This window comes from Hylobates moloch, unplaced genomic scaffold, assembly GCF_009828535.3.
Source record: "Hylobates moloch isolate HMO894 unplaced genomic scaffold, HMol_V3 SCAFFOLD_12, whole genome shotgun sequence".
NCBI classification, from domain to species: Eukaryota; Metazoa; Chordata; class Mammalia; order Primates; family Hylobatidae; genus Hylobates; species Hylobates moloch.
Window position 1 is genome coordinate 6,404,058 of NW_026652287.1, and position 12,733 is coordinate 6,416,790.

Consider the following 12,733-nt stretch of genomic DNA (forward strand, 5'->3'; position numbering starts at 1 on the left):
CAATTTCAAAGCAAAGAAAATGTCTTTGACCCCAAATTCCATTAAGATATCCAAGCTTGATCTAATCTATGTGTCCAGGGAATTAACAAAGCTGAGTGTGCAGGCCTGAGTCCTAGGGCCACACCACCTTGGGGCCACGGAGTCCATCAATCCCACCTTAATAAGCAAAGGGCTGTGGTGGGAAGTGGGGATGTGTAACTGGTTCCTCAGGAGGAAGTGGTGAGATTACTCTCAGTTTCTTTTTTCTTTTTTTTTTAAATTTATAAAGAAAGGAGCTTTAATAGGCTCATGGTTCTGCAGGCTGTACAGGAAGCATAGTGGCTTCTGCCTCTGAGGAGGCCTCAGGAAGCTTTCAATGGTGGTAGAAGGCAGAGTTGGAGCGAGGAGCTTCACGTGGCCAGAGCAGGAGGAAGAAAGAGAGTGGGGAGGTGCTACACACTTTTATTTTACTCTCAGTTTCTTAAGAGAGACACAGATAGTGGGAAAAAGCATTGTTCTCACTTTACTGTGATGGAAAGCTAGACCAAACACCGTGTTGTCGACTTCTCTCAAACCCGTCGGAGAGTTAAGTTCACAAAGCAAACAACAGGACCTCAAATCTAAGGAGAAGCAGGTAACGTAAAGATAGACAAAGTGTGAACCTGGACTTAAATGAGGCAGATGTCCATGGACACTAGTAAGGGGAGGTTGGCTGGGATGATTGGCAAATGGTGAAGGTCAAGAGCACATTGGTGAGATAGTATGAAATCATCGACCACCACAGAAATCCGGAGTCTGAACTGCCTTCGGGGTTTTTCTCGAAAAACTCTAACAGGCACTCACAGAAAACATTAGAGAGAGTTCTAAGGAAGTCTCATTTAACAGGGCTGAGGACATGTATTGAGATCACTTGTAAAAGTAACAAATATGTAAACAAAAGCACAGAGAATTATAGGAAATTATTGGGAATATATTGTTATAAGGAATTTATCTTACATGTGAAAGGTATAATATTATTTGGAAGTAGACTCTGGTAATTCTAGACGTATATTATAAGACAGGGAAATCATTAAAATATTTAAAGAGGTTAAATAATAAATCAATAAAAGAGACAAAATGAAATCATAAAAATTTTCTCAGTGAGCCAAAAAAATGAATGAAAACAAACCTAACAAGATGGTATATTTTAATCAAATAATGCATATAATCACATTAAATGTGCATGGCCTAAACCTATCAGTTAAAAGGTGAAGATTGTCAAATTGGGTTTACAAAGTACCTAATTATATATTGTTTAAAATAAAGCCATTAAAAAATAAAGACATAGATAGGTTAAAAGTAACTTGTACGTGGTGGGGAAAAGATATATAATGGAAACATTAACCAAAAGAAAGTTGGAGTAGATGTATTAATATTAACATCAGGCAATGTAACCATATTACAGGGGATAAAAAAGCATTACATAATGACAAAAGAGTCAGTAATCCAAGAAATGACCGTTCTGAATGTGCGCGACCTTAACAATGCATGAAACAAAAACCAGTAAGAACAAAAAAATTGACAAATTCAAGTCCAAAATAATAACTTGATATTTTAGTGCTCCTCTCTCAATAATTAATAGAACAAATATATAGACAATCAGTAAGGACAAAGGAAATCTGAACAAAACTATAAACTAGCAATGACCTTATTTGACATTTATAGAACACCCCATCTAACAAATAATATATATGCATTCTGATCAAGAACTCATGGGGCATCCACCAAGCTGGACCATTTTTTCTGAGACACAAAAAAATCTTAGCAAGTTTAAAATAATGTAAGTAAGAATACTAACTAGGTACATGGATTATGACAGAATTAAACTAGAAATAGATCTGAAAACCCACTAAATATTTGGAAATTAAACATCTCACTTCTAAGTAACTTATGGGCCAAATTTGATAGAAGGCTTTTAAAATATTTTTTAACTGAATCTAAATGAAAAAAAGCTTTAAAAATATTTTTAACTGAATCTAAATGAAAATGCTTTTGGTAAAAAAAAAATATCAAAACTTATAGGATGCAGCTAAATTAGAGTTTAAAGGAACTTTCGTAGCATTAAATGCTTGTATTATATGTTTAAATATCTAAGCTTCCACCTTAGAAAATGAGAACTAGAAAAGCAAATTAAGCCCAGAAGATAAATCAAAGAGAAATGATATTCAATAATACTGAAAAAATAGATAAAAACCAATGAATCAAATCTGATTCTTGAACAGAGACTTTTCATTTCATGAGTGAATACATTTCCTTTTCTGATCAAAAACCTCTAATTTGTATTACTGTCACTTGCAACTGAATAAATCTAAAAAACTTAAAATTGTTTATAATTGTTTAAAGTTGCAAAGTATGTTCTCTTTTCTACAGGCAAGAAAGAATGGAAGGAGAGAGGGAAAGTGGGAGAAAGGGAGAGAGAGAGGTCAAAATATGTACTGATGAACTCACAGCTGGATAGACCCAGAAAAAAAAGAATACACAAGCTACCAAAATTGGCAATGAAAGAGGAGACATCATCAGCAATATTACAAACATTGAAGGGATAATAAGAGATGCTAAAAACAATTTTATGCCCATAAATTCAATAACTTCAATGAAATAAATTATTTTGAGAAACACAAACTATCAAAATATAATGAAGAAGAAACAGATAACCTGAATACATACATACCTGCAAACACACATACTTGTGTGTGTGTGCATTTGTGTATAAAATTAAATTTGTGGTTAAAAACCTTCCAACAAAGAAAACTTCAGGGCCAGATAGTTTCATTGACATATTTTGCCAAACATTTCAGAAGTAAACATGGCTTATTCTAGATAATATATTTCAGAAAATAGAAGAAGGAAACAGTTTTCAATTCATTTTATTAAGCCAGAACATGGATTAAAACCCCAAGGCTTTAAATTGCACATGGTGGGTCCTGAATGCATGCATGCCTCTGGATCTCCCAAAAACACAGTGGGAGGAAAGAATAAAACAAAACAAAACATAAAAAAACAGGAACCAGGCTTCCAAATATTCACAGTCATGTACTTCGACTTAACAAAATGATTAAATTAGATAGTTTTTAAACCAAAAGGCTAATTTGAAAACTTATTTTCAAGGAAAGTTCCCTGTGGCTTACTTATAATACAAGGGGGGAGTATGAGAAAAAGTTAATAGCTTTGTAATTATACCAATTTTCCATTTTAAAAATATGATTCTCATCTATTAGTCTGTCAAGGGATTATCAAGCTAGTTGCTTTATGCTCTTAATTCACAGATCACAAATAGTGTGAATGTGTTGGACAGTTTTAACTTAAATTTCCCTTTTTTTATTAAAACAATTAAACGCATTTACTTTTATGGAAGTTGTTAATAAACACATTTATCAGAAATTTGACTTTATTAAGCTTAGTCAGTGGTTTTCCTGAATAATCTAAGGAAGATTGCACAGCTTCCACCTCATATCTGCACATCCGGTTTCACCTCTTCAGCAACACACACAATAAGAACAAGAAACAACAACAAAGATACCCAAATTTATGGTCAGATTGTCTTTAATTCAGCAAATTAATGTTTTACAACAGTAAGAATGTTAAGAATGTTGACTAATCACACGATGAGCAAATCTCATAACATCCTTAATTCCTATTGCAGGTCACCTGTTCCTTTCTTTTCTCTCACGTTTCCAACCACCATTGACTGAAATGTTGTTATGCAATGCATGACTAATTATATCTCACTAAACCCAAATTAAATAGTTATCTGACTTAGCTTCCCCTTGGTCAGTTTCCCTAAATTATCACAGCCACTTCAGAACCACTCAGCATGAGGTCAAATGTGACAGAGGAGAAAGTGGAAGTGGAAAGAAACAGAGATCTCAAGCAGCTGACATTAAAATGTCTTACTTTTGCTAATTGTACAAAAATGTGACCATGTGTACATGTTGTTGGGGCCATTCCCGGTGCATTTCTGCATAGACAGTATTTGAGGGGAGGCATGAATAATAACTATTAACCAGACATACAAAGTTCTAAATATAGAGCATGGATATAATAATGTTATCATAGAATCATGTATGATGAAGGTTGATCATATGCCCACTTTTTTGTATGAAGGAAAAAGGCACATAGTAGACCCTCAGGCAATAGGAACTAAAAATAAAAATATGTATGAATGTGTAAATAAATAAATGAATCAATTAATCAACCAACCAACAATGTACCCAAGGTTAGAAGGCTGAGCACTTTGTTGCTTGATAGATTAGACTGGGTTAGATAGATGCTCAACCAATAGAAGGAATAGCCCTTTTTAATGTGTACACGCATGTTCCACACAATCTTCTGATGTCTTCCAAAGACCAGGAGGGCACTGGCCTGGATGCATCAATGGGGTGAGCCACTTGTTGCCCTGGTAGTGCCTGCACAGTTTCATGGAACACAGACTAGCAAGCAGAAGGAGCGCCTCAATGAGCAACAAGGTCCGAAATGATGGAGACGAGATTCTATGTTCTGGCACATGTCATATCCAGGCCTGACTAAAGCTATTAAGTAAATTATGTCCTTTAAATTCCATCAATTTTTTTGGTTATTACTGGTCACTAAGAGGAAGGCAAGAAACAAGGATCTACAAGAAGATTCCTTTGGTTGGAAGGATTTTCTTGTTTTACTATTGTCAACCAGCTGGTAGCAGTAAGTAACTGAGAGGGGTGGGACTTTGCCAGATAAGGTGCAATTAATTAAGGAGGAAGCGTTTAGGAGGAAAGCTCATCCTAGATTAAGACAAGAAAATAAAACCCATGAGAATTGGATAACCTATGATGTTACTGACCTGCTGGGAGAAACAATACATAACTTTGAAATTTCTCATGTAGAAATCACTGAATTTTATTGCTAGACGGCACTTTGTGAGATCAATGGGCTCCCACCCCAGGGTTCTGTCTTAGTCATTCCCTCCACCTGGAATGCTCTTCCCAAATTTCTGATGCTGACTCTTTCTTATTATTCAAATTTCTGCTAATAGGTCACTCTCCTTGAGAAGCTTTCCCTGGCCATCCTCCTTGTAGGAGGCATTCTTGAGGATTTCTTAATTAAATTACCCAATTTCCTTTACCTACAAAAAAAAAAATTATACTTAGCTTGGAATATCTTAGGCACATACTCAGTTACAAGCTTCTTGTCTGTCTCTGCTGCTAGAAGATAAGCTGCTGTTAATCAGGAGCTCCGTCTAGTCCCGTTTGCAGCTCTATTCCTAGTGCCTAGGAAAAAGCCTGGGACCCTTACGCAAATATTTGTTGAATCCACAAATGAACCTAGATATGTTGCCCTTGAGGAGACTGGGGCCCAGCAAAGCATTTGACCAGGGTCATGTAGATGACTTGTGGCAGAGCTCAGATACAAAATGGGGCACTCGACCATTTGCGTATTCAGGTTTGTAGGCTCTTGGTGAAGAATCTAATATTTGTATCCTTGATGCTTGGTAAGAATTTGAATGCTGATGATGTGGAGATACACTGAGATGTCAAAAATGCAGTTTTTACACACTCTCAAGTCTTGCCACCTGGGAAGAAATTAACAGTGAGAATTTTCTGAAGCACTAACATTTCACCTCCACAAGAGAGTTTGGGAAATTTTCTCTCCCACAAATGACATTAGCAATTTAGAAAATGATTTAAAACAAAAGGACATTTCACAATTTTGCCAATAACACTTAGCAAATCTCATTAATGAGATACTCTGATGTGGAAATCACTACAATTCTATTTCACAGCAAAATACTGTAATTAAGTCATTGTGTGCCTGTGTTATTTAGCAAATGAATAATTACAGGATGCCCTGGAGACTTTCTGCTACTTTGGAGCATCAGGCTAACGCCCTTGCAGTCGTGTCTGGAACTCACTTTAATGAGCAATATATTCTGAGCCATGCTCAGGGCAACTGACTGCTGCATATAAGGAGATAGTGGAACAATAGCCAAGTATTCGGTGTGCTGCAGGCCATAAAGCATCAACGATGACTGATATGTACTGATATATATGTACTAGGACATTGTGAAAAACAGAGAGTTCTTAATTCACCAATGGTAACTGAGTATCTTGTAAGGATGTACCAGGCTCTGTACTAGACACTAGAAATATGAGGATGACACAGCTCCTGATACTCATAGACTCATTATCTGTTTAAAGGTATTTACAAATAAATCATTCAATCAAATCAGAACAAATATAATATCACCATCTGTGCCATGTCTAGCTTCTGCTCTTCTTCCAATCCCAAATGTCTTTACCAAGGAGACATTTGACATTCTGGATCTAGAATTCTGTCCAAGAAAGAGGTGGATTGTGCCAGAGAAAGAATGATGTATTTAATTTAATTTTAAAAATATATTTTCAGCAGGTCAACTCTTGGTCAATGAGACACTGGAAGAACAAACATGATAGAAAGTAGAATGCTATTGAGTATGTGTGCTCCTACAACCTCTGGTGCTTTGAGCCAAGATAGAGTTGATATTTTACCAAGTATAAAAGGAGGTCTGGCCCTATTTGAGCTGCAGTCAGCAATGTATTACCCAAGCTTGAATCACCATCCTTCCACTAATGCTGCTACATTACATGTTCACGTCGAAAGTAGTAATTAGGCAGGGATCTCTGTGAGGTCTAGCTAGCCTCACATATGCCCTCAGTTGGCCCCCAGTGATCCCAGCCTTCTGGTAGACACACCCAAATATAAATCCTCCCATATTAGACCATAGTTAGTCTGTGATCAGCATTATACAGAACAAGTGGTTGTCTGTCACCTCTGAGATTATGTTATAAAAGACTGTGACTTCTGTCTTGGGGCTCTCTTATTCTCTCTATCTCCCTTAGGGAAAAATCTACATTGTGAGCAGCTTGATGGAGAGTCCCAGTTGTGAGAAACTGAGGCTTCCTCCACCAGTTACTTGAGTGAACAGGGAAGTGGATCCTGCAGCCGAAGTTGAGCCTTTGGATGACTGTTACCCTGAAAACATTCAAATGCAACGTTACGAGAGACGTTGAGCCAAAACCATCCAGCTCATCCCCTGCTAGGTCCCACACCCACAGACGGTCTGAGATAATGAAGGTTTGCTATTTATACATGTAAGTTTTAGAGTAAGATACTACACAGAATATAGAACCCATACATTGTCATTCTTCAAAAGGGAGTTATATAAAACATCCTGTGTCCAAACTTATTTGAACATGAGCCCGTTGGACACAGAACATTTCATGGACTAGTATTCCACAAAACCCACCGTGCTTCAAGCATTTAATAACTCTGAAAACTCAAGCTATAATCGAGTAATAGCTAGTTCTCGCTTGCCTCCAATTCTAAAGAAAAAGAGTCAACAAAATAGGTAAGTTTAAAAAGAAGAAGAAACAAAGAGACAGCTTTGGTTGTCAAGTGAGAGTCCAAGTGTCAAAATTCACATTGGTGACTTACTCATTACTACAAGGCCTTTAAATCTCAAGTGACAGGAACTATTTTACAGACACAGGCCCTTAAATCCCAACTGAAGGAATAAAGTCTGCAGTTTCCTCTTTCCTCCAGAGACTGAGAAGATGCCCCGTAAAAATGTAGCTGCAGGTTGAAGCATGGGTCACCCTCTAGGAAGACTGCCCTGCCTGTGACATATCAACACCTAAAGATAGGGATGCTGAATTAAATCGTGTGCTCAGGGACTCTCCGGTTTCATAAAAGAAATTGCTTCTGTTTATGAGGGTCATTTTGTACCCTTGCCCTCAAGTTGAACTTCTCTTTCAGATTCCACAGTAAAATGGGCAAAAAGAAAGAAAAAAGAGCTTGGGAGCTTCTTAGTTTACTTTTCCATGTTGGAGTGGCGCTGACAGGTCATGGATGTTGCACCAGGACAATGCTTCTCAGCTGGCAATTCTTGGAACCCATGGTCCAGTTACTGGCCTGAAAGTTCTACTTTGTGCACAGCTAGAGACAAACAGAAAGGTTTAGATACATGAATGAATGTCATGGGATAGAAGTAAATGTCCTTCCAGGTACACAACAAACTGAGATGACTAAATTCCAGCTACAAGCTGCTGACTTCCAAAGTGACCTTTGCCTTGAACTCTGGACTTCTATATATCCAACTGCCTATTAACATGTCTGATTGGATGCCTGATCGACATCTCACACAAAAATCACCCAAAGTTGAACTCTTGATCTTCTCCCCTAAACCAGTTACTCCCCATTCTCTTTTCTTTGAATGAAACCCAGCTCCTTCAAGTCACTCTGATCAAAACTACAGAGTCAATGTTAAAGACCCCCCCTCCACATCCCACACAGAGTTCATCAGCGGCCCCTCTCAGTTCTGTGTTCACCTGCATCTTCCACCTGACCATGTCTCCTTACCTGCACTACAGGCATGCCCATTCAGGGGGGCAAGGGTCTCCCTGATGCTGCCTCCCCCTCCCACTTCTGTTCTTCACGCAACAGCCGAGTGCTTTTCACAACAGAAACTGGATGTCAAATGGCTCAAAACCCTGCAGTAGCTTCCAATCCTACTCGGAATAAAATCCAAAGTACTTTCAAAGCCTGCAAAGTCATGCAAATTGCAGGCCTCAGCCACCTCCATGACCTAGCCCCCTCATTGCTCCTTCACTCACTCCATGCCAACCCCCAGCCCCAGCGCAGAACCCTGGCCACACCAGAGCCAGCAGCTTCAGGGGGGCTGGGGAGACTCTCTCGTCCTCCATCTCTCCAGCAGTCCTCCTCACACTCCCTTTGGGGCTCTGCCCTTCAGGGAAGCCCTCCCTGACCACGGTGTCTGAAGGAGAACCCCTGTCCTTCTGTTCACTCTGTCCCTTTACCTACTTTATTTTTCCTATAATCTTTTAGCATTTATCACAACCTGACATAATTATAAATTTTTCAATAGTTACATTATTTTTTCAGGGATGCCATGGAAAGTATTACAAACTGGATGTCTTAAAACAACATGAAATTATTCTGTCACCATCCTAAAGGCCACAAGTTGGAAATCAAGGTATTGGCAGGGTTGGTTCCAATTAGCAGCTGTGAAGTGGAATTTATCTCAAGCTTCTCTCCTTGCATCTGGTAATGACTGCTCATTCCTGGGGCACATAGGCTTGTAAATGCATCACTCCACTCTCTGCCTCCATCTTTAATGGCATTCTCTCTGCATGTCTGTGTCTCTTTGTGGATGTCTCCTTATAAGAACACCAGTCAGATCAGATTAGGGGCCCATGTTACTCCACCTATTATTAATTTAACTAATTAATGACCTCCTATTAATTTAACTAATTACACCTTCAATGACTCTACTTCCAAATAAGTTTATATTTCCAAATAAGGTCATACAGATATATTAGGACTTTATCTGTTTGGGGGGATACAATTCAACCTTTAACAGTAGATGTTTATTTCCTCCCACCAAAATATAAGCTCTGGAAGACCAATGAAGGACTCATTGCCTTTTTTATTAGCTGGCTTTCCAGACCCCAAAACAGCACTCAGGAGGTGGGTGGCACTTAATAAACGCTTGCTGAACTGAAGCACAGGATGCCTGATGCAGAGACAACCTTAAAGACCTGGCTGAAGCTCAGCTGGTTTCTGTGCTGCCCAGGCCTTCAAGCTACCAACCCAGCACATCTTCCCTGTGAATTCTTGCACTTGCTCTTCCCTCTGCTTAGAAATTCTTCCCCAGGTCACTGCGTGGCTGGCTTGTCCTCATTCCTTTTATCTCAGAGCCAACAACACTTCCCCAAACAGGCCTTCTCTGTCCATCCAAACTCTTGTAGCCCTCACCCCAGCTTCCATCATATAACCTATTTTAAACTCTCTGCATACATCTGAGCTATAGTTATATGCTTATCAATGGCTAGAAATTTAAAACCACCAGCATACCAAAGGATCTGGCACACCTTGAAACAAACACTACAGCTATGATCTGACATGCAAATAGATACAACAGAAGAAAACAGGAAGTCGACTGCCAACCAGATCATTCTCAATTATACATTAAGTACTCATTCATTCATTTATTTATTTAATAATTACTTAGGTGAATACCAACTGCATCCAGACTTTGCTGCAGACACTGGCCTCTGTGTTTAAATAAACTGGTGCAGCCTCTGTCCTCCGGATACTCATCATTGCAGAAGAGATGAGCATGAGAAGTGAAGGTGCAATGACAGATAAGACAGAAAGATATCTTTGGTCAGGGAAAGCTGTGCAGCTTTCCTAACAACAACTGAAAGTTGCACAAATGGCTTTTGTTCACATGCAACTTGCAAAGTCCACAATCAACCTATGTGAGTGGCACTGTGTGTGTATCTATAAATGTGACATAACAGGTTAGCCATGTAATTACATAAAATAAAATGAAACATTCTTTCCAAAAGACACGGAATATTTCATCCTAAAGTGACGGTACTTGGTTAAGGCCAGCTAACTTAAATATTTTCAAATCATGCAGAATTTCTTACATGAAATTATGGAGAAGGGAGAAAGAGGGGGAGGTAGCACTCAAAGTCTCAATCCTTTTCTTTTTCAAAGATGTACATTTTATCTGGGGCACATCTTCGTGTCTTTTTTAAATGGCTTATTTTATCAGTGACTTGGTAGTAGATACTAGGCATAACAATAAAATGATTTAATAGAGAGGCAGGCTGTTGGGGGACAGTTAGGAAAAACAAATAGTGACATAAAAGTCTCATAGTCATTTCCATTAGCATCAACCGTTAATGAGGAGGCTTACAAATTTCCTTGGGTTAGTTTAATCAACTACCTTTCAAAAATTAGGTGTAAAGATTCAGGTTTGAAATCACTATGTGGGCAGATCTTTAGGCAGAAAGCCTCCAACTTCCTCTGGCTCAAGGTCTGTCTGCTCAGAGGAGCGAGATCCTCAGTTAGAAATAAGAATCTGCACTCAACAAGAAAAGCCATATCTGTATTGAAAGTAGACTCAAAGTTTGCAGGAGAAAACAGATCATCAATGTTTTTGAGTAAACAAGTATCAGTGGCAACACATAAAATTGAACCTGGTATTTTGAATGATAAGGCTGGGTCCCCACAGCTCACACTGCATAGCTTAAACTGGGAAGCTTGGGAAATTGTCAGAAACCTACCCAAGGCCTGCACTTTGGCAGAGTTTCTATTTGACACCATCCATTTCTGTTTGAAGAACTGAAGATGCTATGAAAAGAGTATCAAGCTTAAATAAATACTGAACGTTGAATATGTATCAAATGCCTTCTTGATACATATTCAAGGCTCCAAGTACTGTTCTGGAAACTATGAAGTCAGGTTCAAATCCAGGTTGGCCTCTCATAACTTTCATAAGTCCCAGCCTCACCATCTAACAGAACTGATACTGCTATTGTCTTCACTGTGGCTTTGGTTTTGGTTTAGTTTTTTTTCTTTCTTTCTTCTTCTTTTTTTAGAGAATAAAAGGAAATGATATGTAGCAGCAGTTGGCAAACTACGGCCCATGGGCGAAATCCAGCATGCTACCTGTTTTGATAAGTAAAGTTGAACACAGCCATGCCTATTTGTTTACCTGGTTGTCTGTCTACTTTCACACCACAACACCCAAGCTGATGAGTTACAACAGACACTGTCTTGCTAGTAAATCTTAAAATATCTACTTTCTGGCCCTTTCCAGAAAACCTTTACAAAACCCTAATATATAACATAGGGTCACCAGCAACTGATGGAAGGAGCACATGTCACTCTGCTGAAAATGGTACCATTATCTCATGCCCCTGGATGGGAGAGAATGCAAGTATCTAGACAGCAGCACTAAGGACTTCTGCATGTCTTCCTGAAGACTTGTTCAAAGGTGACTTAGCAGTCACACGGAAAACTAAGCCCAAAATGTAATCCACCCTCAATCATCCACAACCTTCATAGGATCTACCTTTGAGATGCTTCTCTTAATCCCTTACTGCTATAAACTCGATGTTTATTTCTCCAAAAAGTTTATATGTTGAAACCTAATCACCAATACACTAGATGGTACTAGAAAGTGGGGCCTTCGCAATACCATTCAGGACATAGGCATAGGCAAAGATTTCATGACTAAGGCACCCAAAGCAATTGCCACAAAAGCAAAAATTGACAAATGGGAGTTAATTAAACTAAAGAGCTTCTGAACAGCAAAAGAAACTATCAACAGAATAAATAGACAACCACAGAATGGGAGAAAAATTTTGCAAACTATGCATCTGACAAAAATCTAATATCCAGCATCTATAAATTTACAAGAGAAAAAAACAAAGCAACCGCATAAAAACGTGGGCAAAGGACATGAACAGATACTTTTCAAAAGAAGACATACATGCAACCAACAATTTTGTGAATAAAAAGCTCAACATCAATGATCATTAGAGAAATGCAAATCAAAACCACAATAAGATATCATCTCACGCAAGTCAGAAGGGCTACTATTAAAAAGTCAAAAAATAACAGATGCTGGCAAGGTTGTAGAGAAAAAGGAACACTTATAAACTGTTGGTGAGAGTTCAGCCGTTGTGGAAGACAGTGTGACAATTCCTCAAAGATCTAAAGACAGGAATACCATTCAATCCAGCAATCCCATTACTGGGTATATACCCAAAGGAATATAAGTTATTCTATTATAAAGACACATACATGCATGTATTAATTGCAGCACTATTCACAATAGTGAAGACATGGAATAAACCTCAATGATAGACTGGATGAAAAAAATGTG